The 15,349-nt window shown below is 36.3% G+C and overlaps 1 protein-coding gene across 2 annotated transcripts in view; it reads right to left on the bottom strand.

The window, feature by feature from the left end:
• AP-1gamma (adaptor protein complex 1, gamma subunit) overlaps nucleotides 1–6,616 on the bottom strand; it is an 81,324-nt gene extending 74,708 nt beyond the window's left edge. For both annotated transcript variants that reach the window (XM_068374466.1, XM_068374467.1), the window contains exon 1: nucleotides 6,521–6,616. The gene's annotated coding sequence lies outside the window, so the exon portion shown is untranslated. The remainder of the gene's footprint in view (nucleotides 1–6,520) is intronic.
• Between the last annotated feature and the right edge of the window lie 8,733 nt (nucleotides 6,617–15,349).

The raw sequence follows: 15,349 nt of genomic DNA, 5'->3' as shown, positions 1-15,349 counted from the left end.
CCTGGGGACCCCTCTACAATCTCATAGGGGCGCCCTTCTCTAACATGATTTGGACTTCTGCCGGAAGGGCGATGTCATTCACTGCTCCCTTGGCGAAGAAAGACGATGGACTTATTGGGTGACAAATCAGGGGAGGGGGGGAGAGCTGACGAACAGGTCTACATACCCTGACCAAAGGTCACTTACGGTCCAGGGTTCAGTGTCGAAACTCTTAAACACTGCGTCTCTGGCATACCTGAACTCGTGGAATTGCGGGAAGAAATACCCCCAGTAGGAATGTTATCCACATCTAGCTGCTCTACCTCCCTCTCCTTGAGGAACTTTTCCCTGAAAGGCTTGTTTGGAAGGGGTACTCATCCTGGAAGGATCTTTTAAATTCTTGTCTCTATCTGAGTGCAGCCAAAGTTTTTAGCCCAACTGGTGCCTAAGATGTTACGGTCCTAAGGAGAAGAGAGTCCTGGCTCGCCTTCCTTAATTTCTCAACGTTGTCCACTAGGAACAAAGACGAGTTGGAGATAGGGGTGTTGTGGAGCAGTAGGACCTCGCTCATTAGCACTTGCTTCAGGAACTTCGAGACGATGGGATCCCATCTCTTCAAGACCCAGTTGGCCCACTGGTTGGCAGTATTATGGGCCAAGAACTCAACCACCCTGGCACCAAAGGACAATGTTCTTGAAAACCTGCTTCCTGTCATTGTTGGACGGATCTTCGGTGTCACCCATGAAGCCAATAAGCAGTCCATCCAAGAAGAGGCTTAAAGGGCTGTCTTCAATATCCTCTCCATTCCTGAAGCATCATCAGTTAAGTACACAACTAGTTGTGCCGCTAACTTCTCCACAGGCAAGCCCTGGGCTGAGGCTCACACTGTCAGGCCTAATCGAAACAGCCACCAACTTAGACCAAGAAAGTTCTAACCATGGCCTCTTGAGTCTGGGGGTGAGACATGATCTAAGGTCATGCCCCGCCCCTTTGGGGTGGAGTAAGTAGGTTCCCCAAGGCCATTGACTGTCCAAACGCAGGCTAGGACCTTGAGAAAACCAGAATCTGACTCGTCCTGCTCAGTAGTCGAAGCTTTAGGGCTGGATAATGATGGCAGCACATCTTCTGACCAGTACAAAGTGTCATCGGGTTATACATCCACCTCCCAGTTCATACCTGGCTGAGTCAGGGGTGGTTCATAGTTGCTATAGTACGTCTTCATAGGGGAACGAGCCCATAGATGAGCTTCCCTGGGTGTAGGAGCCTAAGCAGCAGCAACCGCCTGCTGAATTCTCTGTTAAAGAAGGGGTCATCAACCACTTTTGACTTCAAATTCTTCAGAATGGAAGTCGTATTTTTCCAACTCTGGGACTTGCCTATGAATAAAGCGAGGATGTCATGTGCCTGCCTCGGAGGAGTTCCTGAAAGCTAGGGAACCCCCCTTGGTTGGGAGGATTCCAGGGACTGTGAAGTCCAAAATCTCCAGAGAGGCTGAATAGTCTGCCTTGATGGGTGAGAGCCAATATGACTCCATGAACAAGATCCCTCTCAGAGATCCTTGTTCCTGACACATATTCCCCGGGGACTGAGCCAAGATGTATGTGCAAGGGCAGCGTGGCAGGCACACTCAATGAGGAGACAGAAGAAGCAAAAGACTTCTTTGGTGTCGTCTTCAATGTTGCAAAGACAGAACCCAGAAAAGACTTACCTCTCATCCTCTCCTTCAAGGAATATTCTTACCACTGCACAGGACGTCACAACGCAAACTTGGCAAATGGAGATGATTGCAAACAATCATGCCCCCTAGTAATAACATGTGTGTGCGGATCTACAGCTCGATTACTCATAAATCGGTTGCAATGTCACCCTTTCCCAGGCATGTAAAAATCTCTTGTTTCACATTCATCACCAAAGCAATCAACAGCCAGTATTCAAATTCTAAAAGAAAAATAAAACAAAAAGTTTGACTAAGGACACAACAGTACGTCCATACATGTTGTGGTCAAAAACAAAAGTGGAGTTCTTCCGACAGGTGGAGGGGCGGAACTTTTCCCCCGCACTTACCACCTGTATTTAAATACCTCGTTAACAATTTCAAAGAATGTTTTAGCTTGAGCTAAAAACATCTCCCTATTCAAAAGCTGTAAGGTTTGCTTAAACATAGGAACAAAACAATCATCTATATAGATTTGTAAATAAATTGACGGCCCTCTCTTATATTAGCTGTTATACTATATGTAAACAGCCAATGGGGAACTCTCTCTGACAGCTTTATTCAGGTTATTTGACATGGGAAGGTATCCCCCGTACCACGGATATAACCATATGCAACAAATGACACATAAAAAGATGTAAAAAGAGGTCTTGGTATGCTAATGACAACGGTGTCTGAGTTGTCCAGCAACTTGCCACACTTGTTGGTTGTCAATGTTGAAGTTTCATCGTATTTAGTGAATATTCAACTGTCACAAATTGTTACTGTACTATATACAGTGTACAGTAATAGCCTTAGTTAGCTGTAACTGTTTCGGCAGCCAAAAATAGTACAATTAAAGTATAAACATCAAAGTTGGCTTTTAAAATGTGGTTTTTCAATTGTAACTTTTGAAGTTTTGTACTCTGACTGTCCCAACGAACTACATAGGCTCCACGGTGTTTTGATTTCCCCTTTTAAAATGTGGTTTTTCAATTGTAACTTTTGAAATTTTGTACCCGGACTGTCCCAACAAACTACAAAGGAGCCTTTGTAGTTCGTTGGGACAGTCCGGGTACAAAACTTCAAGTTACGATTGAAAAACCACATTTTAAAAGGGAAACAAAAATGAGAACTACACTAACTTGTGGCTCCACACCTAACCTAACACAGGAACTGTATCCTTACCAACCGAGGGGGGGGGAGGGGACTAGCCTGTGAACACCCTTAGGCTGCCGCATTCTTAGCTTACCTTAAGACTAAATCTCAACCCTGAGTTTGCTTCCCAAGTGACTTCACTCCTCGCAAGGTAAAACTAAAAAAACTAAATCCTAATACTTTGTAAATTATAAAATTAGCTTTATATCATATTTCGGAGCCTTTGTAGGGTGACGGCCAGATCCCGTAGAAAACGGGAATATTCTGAACTGTGGCCGTCGTTCTAAAAACAACTTTGGCGGGAGAAGCTAACTTAAAAAACCCACCTAACCTATGCTAAAAGCCGTATCCTTACCCAGGGGGGCTTTGCCCTCCCGGAACCCCCCTTACACAACATATTTAAGATCCGTAGACCATTTCCAAACGTTTTTATTCTATACAAGATAACAGTCGCAGCGATAATAAGCAAATTAGGACGCTTGCCCGTAGCGCCACAAACTACCCCATATTTATGACCAAAATATACTTCCTAATAAATAAAATATATTTGACAAGTAATAAAGTTTATACGGTACCTGTTCTAACGAACTGCATTTGTTTCAACCCATAACCAAGAATCGCTGGGAACTAATAACCGAGGTTATCAAATTCGAAGTTTGTATAACTGATAATCAACTGACGCGCGTAGCGATACACGTTCCGCTTGGCAGAGCATGTGAGCAATGAGATAATGTTTGAACATGAGCAAAGAGCACATATGGTGGAACATAAACCAATAAATCGTTAGATCAATTAAGTATGGAGGTATTTGTAATACGATGAACACTGTTACGAACGATTCCATAGAAAATGGAGTGGAAAGTCAAGTTTTCTCTAAGTCCCAAAGTCCTAGCGACTAAAATCTCTAGTGTTTTGACTGTTTCATTAATATTACACGATAATCGACCCACCATAACTGAAACCCTAAGAATTTCCGCCAGAAATCATTATCAAAAACGTTCAAAACACCTATAAAAGCAATATTCCAGTTTTTATAACTGTAAGAAATATTGTTTTAATGTAACAATTTATAGTTTTGGGGCGTATGTATGATAGCGGCCACCTGTATGTACGGTTACAGCTGACTAAGAATACGGCAGTGTGAGGGGGATATGCAAGGACACGGTTTGTAGATTAGGTTAGGGGGAGAAATTTACATTAGCTGGAACTGTCCGCTGATATACAAAGGCTCCACAATCTCTTAGTATCGAGCATTTCTTTATCAGTCATAACTTTTGAAATGTTACACCTGATCTGTCCCAAGAAACCACAAAGGCTCCGAAAATTGGGAGCTTTTGTATATCAGCAGCCAGTTCCTGCCACGTGGATTAAAAACGCACATCAATTAACCTAAACTTTCACCCTAACGTAACCTACAAGGCTTGTCCTTACGTACATACCTAAGGGGGGAGGGGGGATAACGGACCTCTGCGACCCCCTTTACACCGACGTATACTAAGTTAGCCGTAATCATAAATACAGGTGGCCGCTATTATACATAACCCCAAAAATTGTAAAAAAAATTGTATTAATGTAAAATAAATCCAAAAATAGTAATTAATGAATAATTATTCGTTCCTGTCCGGTGTGACGGTCTGAACGATCCCCCGGTCTCAGAAGTCAGTAAATATTTCTGAAACTATTCATTTGCGACGGGAACGAGTGTCAGTTTCGAAGAGAGCATAATTTTTTCTATAAGAAAAAGTAGTTTTTTTCCTAGTCTACATTGCCCTGTAATACACTACAATAAAAGCCAGAATTCTACTTGATATTCTGCGCATACACGAACATTACCGTTTGCCAGTGCATACGAGGTTGATGTTTTATTTTCCTGTAATGTTAGCGTGCGCAGCTCAACATTACCGCTTGCCAGTAGATACGAGCTTGATGTTTTATTTTCATACGAGCGAAGCGAGCTGATGGCGGAAAAGATTAGAAAGTTTTGAACTATGGTGTTACAGAAGAGTCCTTAGGATAAGCTGGATTGAGAAAAAGACTAACGTGGAAGTTCTACAAAAGATCAATATCGAAAAAAGATTACTTGACATTTTGGATGAAAGAAAACTAACTTTTATTGGACACCAGGTTCGGAAACACAATACTCTGGAAAGAACGCTACTAACTGGATCAGTCTATGGTACAAGAACGAGAGGAAGGCCTAAAACTAGATTGAGTGACAATATCATGGAGATGTGCGGGCTAACGATGGTGGAGTTGGAAAGGAAGGCTCAAGACCGGAATGAATGGAGAAGTTTTGTGCAGAGGGCCACGGAATGGAGAAGTTTTGTGCAGAGGGCCACGGAATGGAGAAGTTTTGTGCAGAGGGCCACGGAATGGAGAAGTTTCGTGCAGAGGGCCACGGAATGGAGAAGTTTCGTGCAGAGGGCCACGGAATGGAGAAGTTTCGTGCAGAGGGCCACGGAATGGAGAAGTTTCGTGCAGAGGGCCACGGAATGGAGAAGTTTCGTGCAGAGGGCCACGGAATGGAGAAGTTTCGTGCAGAGGGCCACGGAATGGAGAAGTTTCGTGCAGAGGGCCACGGAATGGAGAAGTTTCGTGCAGAGGGCCACGGAATGGAAAAGTTTCGTGCAGAGGGCCACGGAATGGAGAAGTTTTGTGCAGAGGGCCACGGAATGGAGAAGTTTTGTGCAGAGGGCCACGGAATGGAGAAGTTTTGTGCAGAGGGCCACGGCCGTTCGACATCGAACACCCCGTACTTGATGATGATGGAGCGAGCTAATGGCGGAAAAAGAACCATTATACGATGTCAAGGAGAATTCCGAGACCGGGGGATCGTTCAGACCGTCACACCGGACCACCCACTCATCTTTCGGGTATTTTCCGCCAATCCCCAAAACCTTAATTGAGCTACTAAGCTTTCAAACATCAAATTTTAAATGTCTATGATATATTAGAGTTAGAAGAATATCAATTTAGAAACAGGCCTATAAATAATAGGTATTAGGAATGCGGTAATACCTAAATTACGTCAGGATAACTAGATAACTATACCTATAGAAGTGTTATATCTATGATTAGATGACGAAAAGCTTTCATAATAACTTATATACTTATTTTCAATGTAATTATTTACCAAAATTATTATTATATGATTAAATTCGTACATTATTTAGGCCTAAAGAAATAGGTATTACGAATACGGTAATGCCTAAATTACGTCAGGATAACTATACCTATAGGTGTTATATCTATGATTAGATAAAGAAACGCTTTGATAATGACTTATATACTTATTTTCAATGTAATTATTTACCAAAATTATTATTAAATGATTAAATTCGTACATCATTTAGGCCTAAAGAGTCCAGGTCTGTATTAAGGTGAGACAAAACGTTAAGTCTATAACTGTTAATAGAGTGAGGATGATTATATTTCATGTAAGGATATAAAGACCTATTTTGCACCCTGTCAATTTATAGGACCACAAGGTGACCCCCCAAATGACCCCCAAAAAATTTTGACGTAATCTTGACCTGTTGTGTTGACATCATCCCACTCTGCCAAAATGGCAGATATCCCTACCCTATTTCGGGCCCATTTACACCATTAACACCACGTCTCCGCACATTTTTTAGGGTGTACGGGTTAGCATACACCCCTAAGATGTAATTCGTAATAAGGAATGCTTACCTTCTGTCCCGTGAGGTCTAATTATTATTAATTTACTTGAAGCATCTGCTTTTTGGCTCTTTTTATTTGTTTCCGGTAAGGTGGAACTGACTGGTGTGACACGTGCTGCCATCTAGTGGCTGAATTTGACGTCAACACAGATAGCGTCATAGAGAATCTAGTTCATGGGGGACTTGCTGATTTTATTGTTATTATTATTATTATTACTATCCAAGCTACAACCCTAATTGGAAAAGCAAGATGCTATAATTTTGATGTTGTTGATAGTTTATTATATGACATGTCTGTTTTGACGTTGTTTCTTATTTTAGAATGATTTATTTTTAATTTGTTTTCTTCATTTATTTATTTCCTTATTTCCTTTCCTCACTGGGCTATTTTTCCCTGTTGGAGCCCCTGGGCTTGTAGCATCTTGCTTTTCCAACTAGGGTTGTAGCTTGGATAGTAATAATAATAATAATAATATAAGCCCAGGGGCTCCAATAGGGAAAAATAGCTCAGTGCGGAAAGGATATAAGGAAATAAATAACTGAAGAGAACAAATTAACAATAAATCATTCTAAAAAAAAGTAATGTCAAAAGAGATATATCATATGTAAACTATTAACAACGTCAACAACAAATATGTCATATATAAACTATAAAAAGACTATGTCCGCCTGGTCAACAAAAAAGCATTTGCTCCAACTTTGAACTTTTGAAGTTCTACTGATTCAACCACCCGATTAGGAAGATCATTCCACAACTTGGTAACAGCTGGAATAAAACTTCTAGAGTGCTGCGTAGTATTGAGTCTTATGATGGAGAAGGCCTGGCTATTAGAATTAACTGCCTACCTAGTATTACGAACAGGATAGAATTGTCCAGGGAGATCTGAATGTAAAGGATGGTCAGAGTTATGAAAAATCTTATGCAACATGCATAATGAACTAATTGATCGACGGTGGGAATTCTTTTCTTCTTTTGGGGGGATTAATTACGTTTATTTTAATGTTATAATATTTGCTTTATGTCTTCTTCCTCCACCACCGCTGTCCCTACATTAAGGGGTCGGTTTCCTGATGTGTCCTCTTCAATGCCTTCTATCAAAGGTATCCTCTTCCATCTATTCAAATTTAATAATAATAATAATAATAATAATAATAATAATAATAATAATAATAATAATAATAATAATAATAATAATAATAATAATAATAATAATGTTTATTGGACAAAAACATATTTACATACAAAATATTTACAAAAAAAAGACTCGATCCAAGCCCATGTGGAGCAGAGCTCTTCGGGCAATAATACAAATAAAATATCATAAATTAAAAAAAAAATATAAAAAGTAAATATTGATATAGATAAACTAAATGTACACATACATATACACAAGTATATACATATGCATACATATACACATACATATACAAATGTTTCTTCTTTGGGAAATAATCATATCTACAGTATTACATTGCGTTATAATATTTGCTAATTTTATCGGGATTCTTTTCTTCTTTTTGGTAAAAACTTAACATACAATGAATAACTGAAATCTGAGGAAGTTGGGCCTTGTGCTATATTGGCTCCTACCTTCTCGAGATTCCCTTCCAATGACTTAGGTATAGTCCTTAGTGCTCCTATTATTATTGGCACCATTTATACAAGCATATTCCATAACCTTTTTACTTCAATTAGAAGGTCCTGGTACTTTATTATTATTATTATTATTATTGTTGTTATTATTATTATTATTATTATTATTATTATTATTATTATTATTATTATTATTATTATTATTATTATTATTATTATTATTATTATTATTATTATTATCATTATTATTATTATTATTAGCTAAAGTACAACCATACTCGGAAAAGCAAGATGCTATAATCCCTAGATTTCCAATACGGAAAACAGCCCAGTGAAGAAAGGAAATAATGAAACAGATAGAAAAGTGTGCCTGATGTACCCTCAAGCAAGAAAACTCTAATCCAACGCAGTGGAAGACCATAGTACAGAGGCTATGGTACTACCCAAAACTAGAGAACAATGCTTTGATTTTAGAATGTCCATCTCCTAGAAGAGCTGCTTGCCATAGATAAAGTCTCTTCTATTCTTACCAAGTGGAAAGTAGCCACTGAACAATTACAGTGCAGTAATTAACCCCTCGGGTGAAGAAGAATGGTTTATGGTTAGCTTAGTGTTGTCATGTGTATAAAGAATGAGGAGAATGTGTAAAGAATAGGCCAGACTATTTGGTGTACGTGTTGGTAAAGAAAGAAATGAGCCGTAACCAGGGAGGGATCTAATGTAGCACTAACTGGTCAGTCAAAGGAGTCGAAAGGACCCAATAACTTTTTAGCAGTAGTATCTCAACGGATGGCTGGTGCCTTGGCCAATCTATTAAATCAATAGTTTTTCTTTATTGTGCTATCTTTAAAGAATCTATATACGCAAAGTCTTGGGACGTTTGCTTATTCTATCAGGATTCATTCCTGTTTCATAGAGTTTTGTCTTTTTGAATTAATATTCGTTTGGAGCGAGGTGTACCAGAGATTCCTGTGTCTAACTTTGCCTGTAATTCTGTAAAGAACAAGAGATCAAAACTTATATGGTGTCCTCCCTCCTTACTCCTAGATATATCTATTACGTAATACCTATATAATATTAGCATCACCTTACAAGCGGTTCAAAGACACGGTGCTTTATGTGTTTACTGTTTTCCTTCGAAAACATAAATATAATACATCATTGCCCGAAGTTTTATTTCAACTACTGTACTGTATATTTAAACAATATCTGCCTGTCAAGAAAATTTTCTTTTGTGATGTAAAAAGTATAGGACTTTATCTCATAATTTTTGTCTTTGAAGTTATGGAAAGAACGCAGAGCTAAAATTCAAATGTCTGGTATGTTTAAATTCTCAAAGTTCTAAGCTGAACCTTAACTTAAGGTTAAGTTAAGGTGATACCAGGTGAATAGCATCCTATTAACAAACTGGTAATCAACAGTAAAAATCCTTTTATTATTATTATTATTATTATTATTATTATTATTATTATTATTATTATTATTATTATTGTTATTATTATTATTATTATTATTATTATTATTATTATTATTATTATTATTATTATTATTATTATTATTATTATTACTGGCTAAGCTACAAGTCTAGTTGGAAAAGCAGATTGCTATGAGACCAAGGGCTTTAACAGAAAAAACATAGCCCATTGAGGAAAAGAAATAAATAAACTATAAGAGAAGTAATAAAAATGAAAACATATTATAAAAACAGTAACAACATTAAAATAGATCTTTCATAAATAAACTATAAGAAAGGGTCTTATGTCAGCCTGTTATTATTATTATTATTATTATTATTATTATTATTATTATTATTATTATTATTATTATCAAATGCTAAGCTACAACCCTACTTGGAAATAAGCCCAGGGTCTCCAACAAAGAAAATAGCCCAGCGAGGAAAGAAAATAAGGAAAAATAAAATATTTTAAGAATAGTAACAACATTAAAATGAATATTTCCTATATAAACTTTAAAAACTATAGCAAAACAAGAGGAAGAGAAACTAGATACAACAGTGTGCCCGAGTGTACCCTCAAGCAAGAGAACTCTAACCCAAGACAATGGAATACAGAGGCTGAGGCACTACCCAAGACTAGAGAACAATGGTTTGATTTTGGAGTGTCCTTCTCCTAGAAGAGCTGCTTACCATAGCTGAAAAGTCTCTTCTACCCTTACCAAGAGGAAAGTAGCCACTGAAATTAGAGTGCAGTAGTTAACCCCTTGAGAGAAGAAGAATAGTTTGGTAATCTCAGTGTTGTTAGGTGTATGAGGACAGAGGAGAATCTGTAAAGAATAAGCCAGACTATTCGGTGTCTGTGTAAGCAAAAGGAAAGAACCGTAACCCGAGAGAAGGGTCCTATGTAGTACTGTTTGGCCAGTTAAAGGACCCCATAACTCTTTAGCGGTAGTACCTCAACGGGCGGTTAGTGCCCTGGCCAACCTACTACCTTCAACATAAAATACATTAATTGTAAGTATTTGTATTTGAAATAAGCTTTTGCATGGCCAATTTCTTATCTCTGATAGTTACAAATTATCATTCATTTTAAACGAATTCTAAACGTAAAGTAATTTAGATCAGCCCCATATTTAAAGGTGTCTGGTTTCAGTTCAAGTTTCCTCGGAATAGATGCTGCATCACCAGACCGACATCCGGGCAAGCCTAACCACAGCAATGGCCTCCCTAACAAACAGCTTAAACTCATGGTCTTGAGCTGTCCTATGTGAACACGTTACCACTCTACTAGCCAGGAGGTGTTTACTCATCCAAATCCATTAGATTATGAACTAATCCAAAGATTTCTCGTATAAACACGTAAGCCAGGTTCGACTGGGGCTAATCTCCAATCTCTTACAGGTTCAGCGTGGCAACCAATGAGTTCCAATCATCATTTATTTTACGTTTGTTTACTCTCTCTCTCTCTCTCTCTCTCTCTCTCTCTCTCAGCATGGAAACCAAGAGTTTCAATCATCATTTATTTTACATTTGTTTACTCTCTCTCTCTCTCTCTCTCTCTCTCTCTCTCTATCAGCATGGGAACCAAAAGTTTCAATCATCATTTATTTAACATTTGTTTACTCTCTCTCTCTCTCTCTCTCTCTCTCTCTCTCTCTCTCAAACCAAGAGTTCAATCATCATTTATTTCATGTTTGTTTACTCTCTCTCTCTCTCTCTCTCTCTCTCTCTATCTCTCTTTCTCTCTCTCTCTCTCTCTCTCTCTCTGAAACCAAGAGTTTCAATCATCATTTATTTTACGTTTGTTCACTTTCCCCTGCTCTCTCTCTCTCCTCTCTCTCTCTCTCTCTCTCTCAGCATGGAAACCAAGAGTTTCAATCATCATTTATTTAACGTTCGTTTACTTTCCCCTGCTCTCTCTCTCTCTCTCTCTCTCTCTCTCTCTCTCTCTCCCGAGCCGTCTAAAAGCTTAGCAAATTCCTATTCGCTCTACTAAATATCCCGTAATTTTACAAATACAAATTATAGTTTTCTGAAATCTATTTTATGGTTAAATACAGCGGATCATTCATGATGATAATAATAATAATAATAATAATAATAATAAATATTGATACTACTACTACTACTACTACTACTACTACTACTACTACTACTACTACTACTAATAATAATAATAATAATAATATCGACATAATTGTGGCATGGAATAGTTGATTATAATAAAACGTATGTAATGAATAATAATAATAATAATAATAATAATAATAATAATAATAATAATAATATCCACATAATTGTGGCATGGAATAGTTGATTATAATAAAAAGTATGTAATGAATTATGATTAAAAAGATGGGCTTGCTTGTAAGGATTAGACTCAATTAAAAACATGAATAATGATAATGAGCAAAAAATTTCTTTGATTTTAATTTCATACAGTTGATTTTTACAATGTGTAATTTATTAGTATTATGTATAGAATTTCTCTACATACAATTAGCATCTCAAATATATAATTTATCTGAATAATCATTGTTTACCCGGAATTATTCTGACTGAGCTGGTGTTCTTTTGAAGAATATAAGTTTATCTTCAAATTTTTTTTTTATTTTACATTTTTTAAAACCATTATTGATATTCAAATTTAAATCTAGCTACATTCTCTGTAAGATTTTCATATTTCTCATCGTTTTCTGGTACGGATAAATGAATACAAAGAGTAAAAAACATATTGCTTAAGCTCTTCAATAAATTGCATAAATTAGTTTAACGAAAACACAAATATCACACGAAACCCTTTAAGAATATAAACTTAGACCGAAGACTGCCAGAAATCAACGCTTATGTATAAAGGAAAGAGAGAGAGAGAGAGAGAGAGAGAGAGAGAGAGAGAGAGAGAACTTAAATTTCACAAATCAAGAAACTATATAATTCTCTAGTACTATAAAACCATTTGCCCCTATTCTGAGAGAGAGAGAGAGAGAGAGAGAGAGAGAGACGAAAAGAAACAATAGAATAACGATAACGATAAGTCTAAATTTAGACAGTAGACTGCCAGAAATCAACGCTTATATATAAAGGAGAGAGAGAGAGAGAGAGAGAGAGAGAGAGAGAGAGAGGAAAAGAAAACATGAGACTAACGATAACGATAAGTCTAAAACTTAGACCGAAGACTGCCAGAAATCAACGCTTATGTATAAAGGAAAGAGAGAGAGAGAGAGAGAGAGAGAGAGAGAGAGAGAGGAAAAGAAACATAAGAATAACGATAACGATAAGTCAAGACACTAATGCGATTACAGGCTGTGACGTAACGCTCGAGGAGTCGATGACAAAGCACCGTGACTGAACTTATGAGGAATTTGTAACGATTATTATCGACTCACAGGACACAATTCGTCCTTGTACTTTCTATATACTCGAGAGCTGTGTAGTTCTTTTCTCTTCTTCATTTTCTTCTTCCTCTTCTTCTTATTATCATTATTATTAATTATTATTATTATTATCATTATTATTAAAAACAGAACCCGTGTAAATACACGAAATTATATTTTCAATACTAATTATCTTGTTCCTAACCTATACATGTTTGAATGAAATGTCCCGAGATTAATTTTATAATCCATGGAATTGATAGAACTATTTTTTTTCTAATATATAAAAAGAGTTAGGTGCTAAAGACAAAATTGGGAAAACTATATAAGATGTGTTTTGGTTAAGTAATCAAAATCTAATGTGAATTTGTAAGAGTATACCATGAAATTATTTCTGTTTTCTTTAAAGCGAGAATTTGTAAGAGTATACCATGAAATTATTTCCGTTTTCTTTAAAGCGAGAAATTGTAAGAGTATACCATGAAATTATTTCCGTTTTCTTTAAAGCGTGAATTTGTAAGAGTATACCATGAAATTATTTCCGTTTTCTTTGAAGCGTGACACAACATAAATAACACACACACTATCGTAGTAATATATAGATTATTAGCCAAGCTATAACTCTAGTGGAAAAGCAGGATGCTATAACCCCCAAGGGGTCCCAACAGGGATAAAAAACACAGTGAGGAAAGGAAAAAAAAGGAAATGAATAAACTACAAGAAAAGTAATGAACAATTAAAGTAAAATATTTTAAGAACAGTAACAACATTAAGATATATCTTTCATATATAAACTATAAACACTTAAAAAAAAAACAAGAAGAAGATAAATAAGATAGAATAGTGTGCCCGAGTGTACCCTCAAGCAAGAGAACTCTACCTCAAGGCAGTGGAAGACCACGGTACAGAGGCTATGGCACTTCCCAAGACTAGAGAACAATGGCTTGGTTTTGGAGTGTCTTTCTTGAAAGACCGAACAGAATCATATTTTGTACATGATGTAAAATATGAATTTATCCATAATTAGAAGTAAAAAGAGTCAATAAGTTTCTTATACATCCTATCAGTTTAAACTTTATTCAGAGGAATAAGCCTTAAGGCGTTGCTAGGCCTATGCCTCGTAATCTAGGCAGCGTAATCTAGGCCTATAAAGTGAATTGTGTTTTTCCAACAAACAAGGAAGAATGACCTTAACTATAAGTGGCACTACAGGTAATAAATATACTGTATCAGAGAAATCAGACATTATAGAATAGGCCTACATATTTTAGCCCTTAACCAAATGGAATTTTTATGATGATATTATGTAGATATATATCATAAAGCAATCATTCAAATTGTTACTTGTTTTTTTTAATAAAGACTATTATTTTCCTGAGTCTGGCAATTATTTCGTAATATTTTGGATTGTTATGTACGAGAATTGAGAAGGTACTACAGAGTACAATAAGTGCAGTTCTCTCTCTCTCTCTCTCTCTCTCTCTCTCTCTCTCTCGCAAGGTAAGCATATTCAGGAATATCATTGTGCGGTAAAAGGTAAAATACTTTTTTTCTCTTGTAAATTAATTCAGGAATATTTCAATATGATTCATTTTTTTCATCTATAAGTAGATTAGAATAATTATTTATTTATCTATTTATCATTAGTTTTAGACGTTTATTAACAGGATAAAGTCTACCATGATATTTAAAAAAAAAATAAATAAATAAACAAAACATAATTAATCTGTCGTTATTCATTAAGACATTGTATATAAGTAACATTATCAGCCTAATATGGTTTGGAAAAGCTAGCAAAATGGAAAGTAAAGAAATATATATATATATATATCCAAATAAGCCATATATATTTTTGATACATTAATGTCTGGATTCTCTTAACGACCTGGGGCTCTGATCGTTAAGAGAATCCAGACATTAATATATCAAAAATATATATGGCTTATTTGAATATGAAAAACACGTCTAAATGTGCAAAATTTATCATATATATATATATATATATATATATGTATATATATATATATATATATATATCGTTTTTTCGTGAATCTAGGAATGAATAAAATATTCAATATAGCCATGCGAAAAATATTACAAAATTAGTCTGGACGTGACTCTGCGTACGAGAGAGAGAGAGAGAGAGAGAGAGAGAGAGAGAGAGATATGGGGGAACTTTTTCCATCGAAATTGTCAAGAACAGCCTATGATGAAGAGTCCAAATAGCCTGAACGAGAGAGAGAGAGAGAGAGAGAGAGAGAGAGAGAGAGTTGGTTTACCGAAATCATCAAGAACAACTTATGAAGACGAGTTAAAGAATGAATTAATCTCAGTGACGAAAATTTGATGACCAGAATTGAAAAATAGCGCAATTGGTCTATTTGCTTATTATTTAAAATAAAAAATCTAATAGAC

This window comes from Palaemon carinicauda, chromosome 5, assembly GCF_036898095.1.
Source record: "Palaemon carinicauda isolate YSFRI2023 chromosome 5, ASM3689809v2, whole genome shotgun sequence".
In the NCBI taxonomy this organism is placed as follows: Eukaryota; Metazoa; Arthropoda; class Malacostraca; order Decapoda; family Palaemonidae; genus Palaemon; species Palaemon carinicauda.
Note: the sequence above shows the minus strand (reverse complement) of the source record. Positions and strands in the feature narration are given on the sequence as shown.